We start from the raw sequence: 14,501 nt of genomic DNA, 5'->3' as shown, positions 1-14,501 counted from the left end.
TCTGCACTGAACTGTTCGCTGGATTCGGGTCTAAATGAATCTGCAAGCCTGTTTAGCTAAGAAAGTCCTCAGTCTGAGCTGTGTGAGTGGAAGCTCTGCTTAGAGTGAGTGCTACAATTCTACAATGCTCCCACAAATACTCCTACCCTCACAAATCACCAGTAAGTCTTTCGTGACTGTTAAAAATAGATCTGCTAAACAAATAAATGATTACATTCATTTCATAAGTGCCGCAGTAGCTGAAACTTTCTTGAAAAAGCGGAAAAAAAGAAGAAAAATTGTTTCAAGCACTTGGAGAAAAAGAAATGGAAAGAGGTTTTTTTTTATTTTTTTGCAAAATTGGAGGATGAGGAGTTCTCTAAGCTCCTTAGAGAACTCCTTTAATCACTTACTCAACAGTTCAATGATTAAAGCCTTCACTCAAGATGGGGGAAGTCTGGATTAAATTCCTTCCTCTGCATGAGAGGATTTAAACCAACACTCCAAGTCTCCAATGGAGTGCCTACTGGCTGGTCTGTGATGTTATAACACTTTTTGGGGAGGTAGGGAATATGGGCTCAAAACCCCTAAAGGAAGAGAACGTATGAACCCAGGTTTCTCTGTTAGAATGATTGTTCTAATCATTTATTTACAGAATAAAACCACTCCATTTTTCCCTTTCTCCTCTAATTTGTTGGAGATTTGACTTCACATTTAATTCCTTGAAAAACTATTGAATTTAGGGCCCACATCCAGACAAGTGAGCACATTTGAGATGCTGCAAGAGGTGCCGCAGTTTGAGACGTCACAAGAGGCATGCTAGGAATGAAAAAAATATTCCCTGCACTGCAAATATGCAGTGTGGACACTAAATCTGATAACAGGATATCCAGGTATAATAAAAAGCAAAACAAAAACATGCCAAAAAAAAGTGGTGCTGGGCATGCTCCCAGAGCAAACCTTCACCCAATCCCCACACCCCGCCACAAACCCTACATCCAACCACAACCACCCCCAAGCCCACAACCCTCCCAAAATCTCAGATCCTGCATGTCCAGCTGCCAGATGGGACGGGACCTGCTGGAGGAAGCCATGGCTGCAGGGGCAACTGCTACACTGCAGCCCTGCCCGATGCCCACACTGGTGCTGGGACAGGTGGCTCCAGCCTCGGCAGGGCTCCTGCTCCCAGGAACCACTTGGGGGGCTGGGGGAAGAGGTGGAGGTGGCAGCAGGGATGTGTGAGAGAAAGATGGGGGATCGGGGACAGGGGAGCGCTTTGGATAGGAGAGGCCACCATAGCCAGGCTTAGAGCCCCTATGCCCCTTAGAGCAGCCTGTGCAGGAGAGGCCAGCTTGGAAAGGAAGGGGCTTGCCCAGCCCAGCCCCTGAGCCCCAGTCAAGGGCTTTGGCATGGGGATTGCTGGGGCCTAAGCACAGGAAGCAGAACGGCAAGGGCTGGCAGTGCTCAGAGCCACAAAGCAGCAGGTGGGACAGCTGCAGCTGGACTTGTGTCCTGGTGCTGGGATGGAGCTGCAGCTGGGAGGGAGTGAATGGGGGCAGGCAGAGGCTGTGGGTCAGGAGTGAGGGGTACTTGCGGGGCTGTGGGTTGGGAGTAAGAGGCAAAGGTAGGGGCAGAGCACTGGCATATCAGTGCTGCTCAGCGCTTCACATCCTGGTGAGTGAAGGGGGCGGGGCAGGAGTAGGGGCAGCCCTGATTTTTTAATGATAAAAAGCCAAAAGCAAATGCCAAAGTGTATAGATATTTAGAATTTGTTTTATTATGATGATAGAGGCACTGGTAGGCTTCCAGATTCCTTTAAAATTATAAATACATCAATAAAACATTGCCACACTGATCTCGGTGGTGTTTCCTTTTAATCGAAGAACATTGATTTGGGGTATTTTAATGAGAGAATTTGGGGGTTTTAATCAGAGAATTTGCAATTTTTAAATAGGGAACACAAAGATATCTGCTAGTGAGGCAAGTGGTGGGACCTGGGCAGAGAAGCCTGCCCAGGGCCAGCACCAGAGACCCAGTTGGAGGGCAGACAAGGTGGCTGACCTCCTGACCATTTGGAACCAGGACATACTTCAACAGTTCAAAGCGGGCCACCACAATGAGCACATCTTCTGGGAGATAGCTTCTGGGGCACCAGAAGACATGACAGTGCCGCACCAAGGCCACCTGTGCAGCCACAGCCAACTGGCAGCTGGCCCAGAGATGCAGTAGGCTCTGCTGCAGCGCTCATACTATAGCCCAAGTGGCTGTGTGGTTCCCACCTGGGTCTGGCAGGCGTGCAGCTCTGGGGCCGCAGGTCCAAGGGGGCAGATGCTGTTGCAGGTGGCAGCAGGTCACAGCCAGGCAGCAGCCCCCTGCCAGACTGCTGCAGTGGGCAGAAAGTGTCAGAGCTACTCTAGGGTAGGGCTGCTTCAGCAGTCCAGCTGGCACAAGGGGCTAGTGTCCCCAGATACCAACTGGCTCCGCCTCAGAAGCCCCTGAGGTTAAGTAGCCATGAGCTGCTCACCAGGGCAGGTTTTTAAACTTCTGGGGCCAGCACAGGTGCTGGCCCCAGCCTCTAGATCTCCCTGGCTGCAGATCCGGGAGAAGCTGGGCAGAGTCAGTTTGCCCCAAGTGGCACAACTTGCCCCACATCAAAGTGCATGTTCAGGTACATGTGCTGAGGCACAAATCTCTGGCACATATTTGTCCTGCTGCAAGCGCACATGCCCGCATGTGTGGATGTGCCCAGAATGGCCAAAACTGCATCTTTTTGGCAAACTTTTTCTAGAAAACATTCACCTACTTCTAATTCTTCCATCAAAGTAAGTTATTTTTAAAAGCATCTCCAAACATAGCATTGCCAAACAGCTAAAGAAACATTTCTCAAGGGATTGGGTTTTTGGTTATCTGAGGATCTCCAAGGGCTAGGAGGAATTCCAACTCCATTCTAAATTGCAGACATAGATATTTCGCTCGTGGGGCTCCCCACCAATTGGGAAATTTGGCAGCAGGGGAGCGGTTGCAATAAATACAGCCACCCTCCCCGACTGCTGAATTCCAAAGCCCCAAGCAGCAGGTTGGGGCCAGGCCATGCTCCCGCTCCCCACACCTGGAAGGAGCCACACCACACCCTTTTTCCACTCATGGGGGTGGGCTGGGACTGGGCTCAAGCCCCATCCCCGCCTTCATCAGGCTTAGTTGGGCTTGGGACATACCCCTTTTCCCCCATAGGGCTATAACACACACCCTCCCCACAGTGGGAGCGGGTTGGGGCTGGGCCATGGCCCTTTCTGGCACGAGGCTGGGCCACCCCTGCAGGCCAGGTTGGAGGTAGGATGCCCCCTACCCTCCTTTACTCAACTGGATGGGACCCTGATCTAGCCCACGGACTCGTGTCCTGATCTAGCCCACGGATAGCCTAGGAACTGCCCATCCAGTCCACCAGCCAAAAAGGTTGAGCACCACTGGTTTAGAGGAATATAGCAGACAGGAAAACACTATTTCCACCATTATTAAAAAAAACCAAACTGGTAGTGCCCCATGTATATCAAATCAAACTGCATATCCTCCAAGGACTGGGTAGTTGAAAGGACTGTGTTCAAAATTTTAGATTGCCTTTTTCTCTGTTTTTTCTCTAATTCATTTATTCTGTTTTAATAAATTACTAAATTATATTCCATGGGAAATGATCCTGGGTTGGTACTATTTGTTTGTTTTATTTTTGGTTTTGGTTTTGTCTTTTTAACAAACAGGATAGGAAAAAATATATCAATCTTCCAGAAAAAAGGGTATTTAGTGCTTGCAGGGTTTAAAAACAATAGATACACTTTAAAATCAGCACTGACTGGGTTTAAAACAGAATTTATGTTGGGTGACATCCTATTCTTTTCTGATTAGTTAAGTGGTGATTTTTTTGGCCATCTACAGGGTATTTTGGGCACTCATGCACCCAGAGGAATTTTATTTCCGGGTATGTAGTGCTACATGCATGGAGGACTATGAGTGTTTACATAATCACACAGACTGAGTATGAGCAACATCAGCCATAGCACATGTGTATGCCCCTTGTGGATGTGTATTGACTGTATACACTTGAGAACCAAATTACCTTAAACCCATGAGTAAGGGACTCAGGATCAGAAACAGAAAAAAAGGGGCAAGTGATATGTTCTCTTTTGCCCAATAGCTCAGTGGCTAGGGTACTCACCTGGGAGCTGGAGGTACTGGGTCCCACTCTTATCCAGAGGAGATTTAAATTAGGGTGTGGTTGACTTTCCACCACACAGGACTCCCCACCACCATACCACATACCATACACTACTCTTTTTGTAGCTGAACCACTAACAGTCTGTGGAAAAATGGATGGAGGGCATTGCCAGGGGAAGCTTCAGCCCCACTGGGGACAAAGGCCCAGGTTAGAAACCCACCCTACAACAACATCAGCCCCCTCATGTAGGCACAAACTTTCTGGCTTACTTGCTTCCTCCTGGCTCCATGTACCTCCCTCTCATGGCTGCCAACGGGGCCAGCATCTGAAGGAGCACTATATTGTGCTGAGAAGTCAGAGATGTAGGTTCAAACTCCTTTGAGTAACAAAGGACCTAGGACCTCCGTCTTCCCAGATGAGTGCTTTAACCACCTACCTATTTGGGAGAAAAATGGAAACGCTCCCTTTAGTTCTGTTGCTAGCTTATATAACTCCACTGTCATGCATAACTGTACGTTTGCATAGAGCTACATGCCCAGAAATAAAACTTCTCTGGGCATAAAAGTTTTCTTTTTTAGCTATAGACTTTCATAAAGCTAAATAGTGAATTATAATATGAAGCAAGGAGAAATGGCTCAACATTTTAAAGCTAACTTTACTCTGCTTAAAGCAATTATTTCTACTGTAAGAGGGATTAAACTTAACAGCTACAGAAAAGTACAACATCAATTACATCTAAATGAGTCTGCACCTAAAAAATCTTGTCTCTAACTTCCCAAGGCAGCAGACTTGCTGGCTCAGATGTTACCAAGCTGCCTCAAAAATTGCTGCAAAATAAGGAGCGGAAATGGAGTACATTTTCAGATTTCTTTGTTTAGGGGAAAAGCATTACAGCTGGTAATGGTTTGTATTTCTGGATGCATCTACCTGGTGTTGGAATCTTAGATGAGGTTCAATTATGAAATACATTTTCTCTGTGCTTATGAGCAACTAGTAGTGATATTATACTTATTATAGAAATATGAATTAGGATATTGTAAAAGCAGGAATTTAGCATAAACTATGGGAATGACACACACAGGTCCCTTCAAACACTAGAAGAGCAAGAATTTTTAATGAGTATTGCTCACCAAAATAATTTACTCAAAATTCCCTCCTTTTATACTTTAGTGGAACTACTCTGAAAAACAAGGATTTAAGACTGTGAGTAATATATACTAGTCTACCACTACCTACCTATTATTTTCCCTTTATTGAACACACTGTATACAACTCATGGCTCACCTATGCACTAATGGATAAAACTACTTCACTGCTGCTTTACAGGTATGTTCTCTCTCCTATTCCACTACGACAAAATTAATAGGGAATAAAGATGACGCAGATTTAAGTCAATGAAATAAGATAGGTAATAACTTTGAAAAAAGTGCCCTTCACTTTATCTGTCTCTCTGTACATTGCCATATTCTTGTACACTTCCCACTTGCCACAGATCTACTGAAAAATACTTCATTTAACATTCTGTGCCCAGTTACCGCAATTTCTCACTTTTAATCTAGGTACCATAGAATAGAATAAAGTGAAATAGTAGTGTTCAAAGAAGGTATCATTTAGTGTCAAACCTTAATCCAATCATAAAATGCAAATCAGTTAAGAAAAAATAAACCAAAAATATCTATGAAACCTATTAATAAGATACCATAGTCAGAAAGTGTAAGAACATAAATGCTTTACTGGATCAAACCAATGGTCCATCTAGTCCAGTATCCTGTCTTGGACAGTGGATGATATACAGACAGCGTGCTGAACCAGATATTTTGATTGACCTGTATCCTATTCAACAGAGTGATCTATCCCCTATCCCCTGGTACCCACCATTACTGGTTTAGAGATGTCAGGGGAAACATCTCCATTAATTTATCATCCATTAATTTATCCAGTCCCTTTTTGAACCTGGCTATGTTATTTGCCTCCACCACCTCCTGTGGTAATGAATTCCACAAGTTAACTATGCTCTGTGTAAAAAAGTACTTTCTCTTGTTAATTTTAAACATGTCAAATTTTCATATCTGTGGGAAGCCCTGTGGGCTGGATGACATTGCTTCATGGGCCTGATCCAGCCTACGGGCCATACCTTGGTCATCTGTCATGTAAGCAGATATGATCCTATCGTAAGCAGGCAGCTGGACTAGATGACCTCTTGACATCCCCTTTAGTCCTAATTTTTCAGCAGGTGCCCCTATTTCAGCAGAAGCACCCTATAACATACTCAGTCTACATTCTTTATCAACATATAAAATTAAAAGAAAATAGTTCTACATACAGGTAAACTCCTTAATACTACATTCAGAAGCTGTATCAGTAAATGACAGGGTGATCAGCCCAACAGGCCAAATGAGTGGTATGCAGCTGGTCCATGGGTGAGATCCAGAGCACAGAGCTACATCGCTTGACTCATGGGGCTGTAATCTAGTGGTGGCAGTGTTAATTGTTGCAGCTTCCAAAGCCACAGGAGCTGCCATTCCTTCCACCAACAAATTTCTTGCCTCATTAGCAGCTCTGCAGGCCAGATGATGTAGCTGTGTGCTCTGAATCCAGCTCTCCATGGGTCCAGAAATATGGCAGCAGGACAAATGGCAGCTGCATTAATTGCTGTGGCTTCAGGAGCCATGGCAAATAATGCTGTCACCGCTTAACTTACCACGCTGCCAAATTTTCATATCTGTGGGAAGCCCTGTGGGCTGGATGACATTGCTTCATGGGCCTGATCCAGCCTGCGGGCCATACCTTGGTCATCTCTCATGTAAGCAGATATGATCCTGCCGTAAGCAGGCAGTTTGACTAGATGACCTCTTGACATCCCATTTAGTCCTAATTTTTCTATGACAATATAACCTAAATACAGGTTTTATTGAGCACAAAATATATCCTAGCTTGCAAGTCATTTTATTCTATTCGTATCATGCTTCCTATTAATACTCATTTTTTCCATGTGTATTATAAAGGATTATATAAAAGTTGCTTATCGTTAGCTGTTTATAGGATACTGTAAAATAACTTAATATAATGATTGCTCCTTTATAACAAGCTTTTAATAAAAATCTATTAGTATGTTTCTTGAGGCTTGATACATGTGAAAGAACATTTCTGCTGAACTCTATTCAAAGTTTTTCCCTGAAGTTGTTTCTTTGCTGATTTTATATTATACCCACACTACACCAGAAGAGTGGTTTTCAAACTGTTCCATGAAACCCTGGCATCCTATGATAGGTCACCAGCAGCTCCATAAAGAGACTGGGGGTAACAGAAAGAACTTTAGAACACTGCCTTCTGGAGGCTCACGCAGTGATGGCTTACTATTATTTCCAGGTAGCCACGTGAAAGGAGCATTTGCCCCCCCCAAACACAGGCAGTCAAAACTTTGTATGGTTTCCTAAGCTTGCCTCTTTTCCGGGCAACTGCTACATCATCAATTCACTTTACTACCGCAAGGAATGATGTGACTTAATTAAAAACACACCTCATGGCCTTCAACTTCTCCGTCAGGGAGAAGTATATTCCTTAGCCAATTGAGCCAGAAAAAAATCTTAAGGTAAGTAGTGTGCATTGACCTTTCAACTTATTAACTCCAAAGTAGATGTTAAGTTAAATAAGAGAGGGCCCATTAGAATCAAAGAGCAGCCTCCAGTTCAGTGGAAGTTTGGAAGCGAGATAAAATACGGTAAGTGAAGATATTTTCTCTTACCGCCACACTGCATTGGTCAGTCTTTGAAATGTATCTGTAGTGCCTTCTACTTTTTAATACTAATTCAAAAAAAAGTATTTGTATATTTATGGAAACAACTAAGGAGTCTGGCAAATGACACAGCTTTCCAAACCATTGTCCATTCAAACAACAAGTTAACTTCAATTGCCATTTTTATGTTGTACATACTAACTGTGAAAGAATACGAACACCAGAAGATTAATGTCTGGGTTCCCATTGCACAGTCACACTAAAGTCAGCCAATAGCAGCACAACTTGGGGGCCAGTTCGTTCCAGAAACGTAAGTAAGATGTTCCCTGTCCCACTGGAGGAACCAGCACAGAACTGTGCATGCTGGTACTCTTCAAGAAAAAACAAAGAAGCCACAAAGATTTCAGTCAAGGAATTTTACTGAAATACCCCATTCTACCACCTAAATACTGAATAACAATTTTATCAAGGCATGGAACGTACCCAAAAAGCATAGCCCAAGTATTGCTATAATCTGTATGTTAATACATTCTAATCTATTATTATTTTGAAATACACATCATACTTTACCCAACAGATTTAACATGCAAATCAACAATTAGAAACCCTTAAAGGTGGAGACTTAAAAAAGAAGTGCTGACAACACACAGTATTACTGATGCACAGCATTAAACAACAATACTACCATAGAACACTAGAGAGTAAGGCTGTGCAACTGGAGGACCATAGGCCACATATACCCTGTGAGGGGTTAGCTTGGGGTCCCCAAGTTCTCATCCAGGCACTGCTCCCATCTTCACTCTGGCTGCAGCAGCCCTGCTCTAGTGGCAGAGACTTTCTATGCCTGAAGGGTGATTGAGCCTGAAAACTTGCTGAGAACTTTTTTACAACTACTCAGGTGGTCTAAAAGATATCACATCTACTCAAAGAACCTTGCCTGCCTATGTCCTTAGACCACCACAGCTACAATCAAAACCCAACATAGGGATTCGAGTGGCATTTACAGAAGGTGCAGGGGTTAATGTGTGGCACACCTGCCAAGAAGGTTGATCCCCACTGACATAGCATATTTTCTTCTGCTACAAAAGTTTCATGTAGTAGTGTTGCCTATATATAAAGGTGATAGAACAGTGAAGTAGTAACAGTCAAACCCAGCTTTTGTTTGTTTGTTTTTTCCAAGTTTAAGATTACATTTACATTTGGATAGAGGGCATTAATCTTTTTTACAGTTTGTCATGTCCTGGTGATGTCATTTTATTTGGGTGATTAAGGACAGATATCAGACAAAACAGTCCCAATGGCAGCTTTAAGCAGGATTACTTGCAACAGTTGAAGTTATACCAGTAAACAGCATATTACTGACCTTTCCTCTGCAGGAAATTTAACTTGACTAGTCAGGATTATCATCATTCCTCACCAGATCAGGATTAAAGATGAATTTTTATGCAAGCCAAAAGCCAGAATGCTGAAGGATGTGTTTCCCTCTTAAATTTATTTTAACACCTCCCTGCAAGTACATATCAGTGTTTCATCCACATTGTTTCTAGGTCTTCAGCTCCTTAACCAGATACACAACTACTCTGTTTCACAAGCAGTATTTTTACAAATTAGTATGGTATTAAGCCTCAGCTGTTGCCAAGCTAAGGATTTTTCCTTCTTCCTGCATCACAGTATTAAAAAATATATATTAAAGCCCAAAACCACAAAAGAATGATTTCCCTTGTGATAGACAAGGCAGAGCTAAGCACATTTTTCAAACATACAAAGCTAGAGTAAGATTTTCCTTCTGAAAATTGCTCACTAGAGAGATTCTCATTTGTTCAAGAACCTTTTTGCCTTGTGGCTCAAGTTCTGCTCATTTAATCAGCAAAACCACCACAAAGTACTGGCAAGCCTGCAGCTGCTGAGGGACTGATATCCCCATGGAGGATTTCAGCTTAACTTGATAAGGGCTTGATTCTGCATCATTAAAGTCAAGGGGCAGTTTTCCATTGACTTGAATAGAAGAAGAGCCTAATCCTAAAGACAGCTTCCTACTTGCATACTAATTTTAACATAGAGTATTTACTGGTATATCACACGCTGCTTCCCTCCCCACCAAATTAGCCATCCAAAGTTGGGGTACATGTCTTAAGCAGGGAAACTGAATTCCATACTGCAGTGGAGGCATGGGGATGCTGGAATGGCTGCCAGGGGCTCCTTCTAACTGCATGTAAGAGGAACAGAATCTACTTTTCAGCGTCACTCATCCTGCCCTTGTTGCTTAGCTAAAAGCTAGAGTTTTAAACCTACCACAGCTGCTGCTGAATTGGCAGCAGCTTTTGGCTGGGCAGTAAGGGGAGATGATCATAGTGAATAGACTCTGCCCCTGCTCCATGCAGTTTTCATGATATCTGTATTCTGCCTTCCCCACACAAGGTGCATGTCTTTTTTGAGGGCATATGGTATATGAAAAAATAAAGCTACTTTCTCTTTGGGACAGAACTATGCAAATTACCCATGATAACAAAGGAAGAAATTCCAATGATTGCTTATGTACCAGCCTCAAATAATCAGGTACACATTTGGAAGCACAAGTTTGCATGCATATGCATGTGCATCCGCGCATGAGTGTGCTTGAGTGTAAATTGCCACTTCATCCTATACTGATAACCACACCTTTAAGGTGAAATGAGCTGCCATTTAACAGCAATAGTTACAGACTTTAACAATAGCAATAGTCACAGAATTTAAGGGGCAGAACACAGGTCTTACTTAGTGCTGATTCGTACAGATCCACGTGCTGAAATTAAAATACAGTAAAAGCTGTGTTAACTGGCATTTTAGTAACTGGCACACTCTACTAACTGGAATTTCTGACCAGGCGGATGGACAAAGATGGTCTGGGAGGGAGAGGGGAAGCTCACACGCAGTGGCCACTGCCATTACCCTGAGCTGCTGCTGTTCCACATGTGGCTGCCACCACCTCCCCGCTCCATGTGTGGCCACCGCCACCCCCACTCCGCATCTGGTCAAAAACCCCTGCTTCAGGAAACTGGCATTTGTAGACTACCAGACCCCCCAATCCCCACTCAAGCTAGATAACAGAGCTTTTACTGTACTTTCATTCAAAAGAAGCTTTCATATAAAAGAAGTTCCTGACCTTCATGGTTGCAAAGAATAATGCAAAAACATAAACTAAGGGCTCCTGATTGGCTCCTGTATCTTCTCAGCCTGATTTTGCAAACTAAGCAACCTTGTCATGCTTTGGAGGAGAGGCTTCCAAAAAAATCCAAGAATTTCAGGAATCCTTTTACTCTTTCTTTCACATTTAGCTAGTTAGTTTTTGAAGAAATGTTAAAAAAAGCTATTTTTAGCTTAGGCTTATAGCAGCTGAAATGCCCCAGGACTTACCAGACTGATGGAAAAAAATAACTTGAGAAGCTAGCAATGCAACAATCAACCTGAGAGCTTCTAAATAAGCTAGCCTTCTGAATTCTCCTTTGAAATGTTTAATTGTGGACTGGATTTTTTTTGTAAAGTGTGGGTCACATGTGCATATGCGCATCAAACAGGACCCCACACCATCTCCCAGTCTAAGAAAATTTATTGCTGTGACTTATTCCTCGATATTTGTCTAAGCTTTGTTTCCTGCTGGTTCAATCCCTCTTCCCCCCACAATTCTTGAACAATGCATATTGAATGTTCTGTAAGAATGAAGTAAAATATAAAGTGGTATTAGATTGCCGGTGTGAAAAATCCTAGAGGAAACATCAGTAGATTACCAAAAATCTTTCTGCATTTAATTTGTTTATAACTCTGGTTATTCCGAATCCTTTGCACCATTTTCATCCAAAACTTTCCTTCATCAACTTCTTACCAAGGTGCTTTCAATTGACATCAGAAATATTAAATCATGGAATGAAAGCATTACATCCTCATTCACTGCACCTTTCTTCCCAACCTCACAGCCTTCACCTACTCTTATAGCTGAGGCCCTGCCAGATCCAGCCCTATGGCACTCTATCCTTTCTATCCATGCTGTAGTTTCATCCATTTGCAGAGTGCAGTTTACACAGTGCTGTTTTACACTCATTGAAGCATTTTTCTTCTGAAGGAGAATGATAAAAGCATCTCAGTTCCTAACATGTTTTGTCACGTTTTGTTAGACATTTTCTATGTGAGTATAAAAAATAGGTTAATGCATAGCACCATGGAAATCATGGTCTGTTCACGTTTTCATAAGGAGCTCAAGCTTCTGACACAGTTTTCAGAATCCTTCAGTTTTTTTGACACTCAGGCTTTCTGTGACCTTCAGAGAAATAACAGGTCATCTGGAGTCTGAACATGTGAGAACCTTTGCAAAGAGGAGGCCGGGTGACAAAACTGGTAAAAAAGGAGTATAATCTCAACACATGCAGTATTTGATATTTACATGGCAATACACAGAGCAGTTTGAGAATCTTATTTTTTAAGAAACCAACCTAATAAAAATATGGTACAGAATATGCACCAATTTCTCTGTTCTCATTTGTTCCGGTTACTTCATGTTTTCATCCATATCAACAAACCAGGCTGTAGCAACTGCATCAGCTACCTCCCCTGGCAGAGTAGCGCTTGAAACCACCATAAAAAGTGTAGAGGGGGTCCATTTACAGTACTATTTTGAACTTCAGGGGCAAAGCTTGCAGTTATCTTATCATTTTAATATCTGATTTTAGAATTTCCTCCTCACTCTATGCTTACTGACCCTATAGGTTACATGCATAACCTCAAGTACATTCCATTTATTCTATACCTGGGCTTCTGCCCTCTCCATTACACTATAACTACTCCCACTGAGAGCTGCGACAATCCATTCCTCATGAAAGTAGGGCATCTATTCCTATTCTCTTTATCCTTGACCTTCCTCTGTTGCTTTGGCACTGTAATAATATCCTTCCCTGTAAAATCTTGCTTTCCTTCTTTCATGATACAGAAACCCTCCTGTTCACCAGCCTACCTCAAACCGCTCCCAGAGTTGCTTTGTGGGTGCTCTGCTCCTATTCTTAATGGAAAGGGAAAAGAAGACTCTTCCCACAATGCTTCATCTTTGGCCCTTCTTTTTTTTATTCTGCAGTTTTGTCATCCACTCATGCCGTTTCAATTACCATGATTTCCAGCCAACTCAAACATGGGGCTGTTGGAGTTGGCGGGGTTTTGGGGTGGGGAGTACTTGGAGGAGGTTGCTTGTTTGGGATTTTTTTTACTTTAAAAAATATATTATCAAAATATTAAAAACAAATGGTGAAAATGCTAAAGTTTGCAGCCCTGCCTAGGACCAAGCATGAAACACCTGTCAGTAACCAAATACTATAGGGATTGAAACCCCATGCCCCCCAACACCCTTCATGGGGTTACACATTTAGGACTAGCCATATGTTTTTCACCTTGCAGAGTGTTCTCTTGATGGCCCAAGCATGACACAAACTGGTCCATGCTCTCTTGGAAGGTCAAGTGTCCAAACTGGCATGTGCCTGGACCAGGAACTGCAAGAGGTAGAGGCATCATCAGAGCCAGACTTTGCAGGCCATTTCCTACAACTCCACAGGGTTATCATTTTGGCTTAGCCCAGCAGGAAATTGGCCAGACAGATCATGCTCCCCTCAGCCACTCAGTATGGGGCACAGAAAATGTACAATTAGTAAAATTAGCTTCCTTACCAGCAGTTTTTTCCCCTGAATGAAAGTGTTGCCATTGGGCTTTTCCAAGTCGTGGAGCCCTCTTCCCAGGCAGTCTCATGAGCTTCCTCTATGGGTGCGTCTTAAATTATGCTGTTTCCTAAATAAAACCGCTCAATCTAGAAGAGGTGTGAAAAGAACAAAAAGTTGAATGTTGAAGCGTGACACTGAGCAGCCCCCTCCCAATTCTTCCCTGCCCTCCCAAAAAGTGTGAAATAAGATTTGTCACCTCTCCTCTCTCACTAGAAGAGCTGAAGATTAACCAGACAACCTCATATAACCAAATGTTCCACCACCCAAATGCCATAAATCATGACAGATGCTGATGGAGCAGATTAATTCCACAAAAAGACAACATAGTTAGAGGTGGGAAAAATTACTTGATTTCTATCATTAAAATAACTGAAGACACTGCTGTGTAATGTCTGAGAAAGCTACTAAAAATCCTTATAAAACAATTCTTTATTTTACTTTGAACACTACTACAGGATGCAGGCAGGTTTTGAATGAAATCCCAAGAGGCGGAGTTTCCATGATGAGATAAAGAAGCTCCTTACAATGCACTATGGATCTGTGCCATTTCATGTATTTATTTCTTGTATCCCACGGCACACAAAAAGCTTGGTGTCAGTTAGTATGAATGCAACTGCTCAGGGTTTAGAGGAAGAGAAAGCTTCAAATAAAGGTAAAACCACTGAAATGTGACCTGAATAGCATTTCCATGAGTAAATACACAGTAGTTTGAAGTTTGGTATCTAGAGTTTACCTCTAGGAGCCTCCCTTGCCAAAAGAATAAAAAAGCTTGTTTGGAGTCGTGAAGGTTTCTGAGGTACCTATATAAAAGAGCAGAATTCTTACCTGACAGACTTTGTTACAGAGT

This window comes from Crocodylus siamensis, chromosome 3 (assembly GCF_052110815.1).
Source record: "Crocodylus siamensis isolate JL-2025a chromosome 3, ASM5211081v1, whole genome shotgun sequence".
NCBI classification, from domain to species: Eukaryota; Metazoa; Chordata; order Crocodylia; family Crocodylidae; genus Crocodylus; species Crocodylus siamensis.
This window is presented reverse-complemented; position numbering follows the sequence as displayed.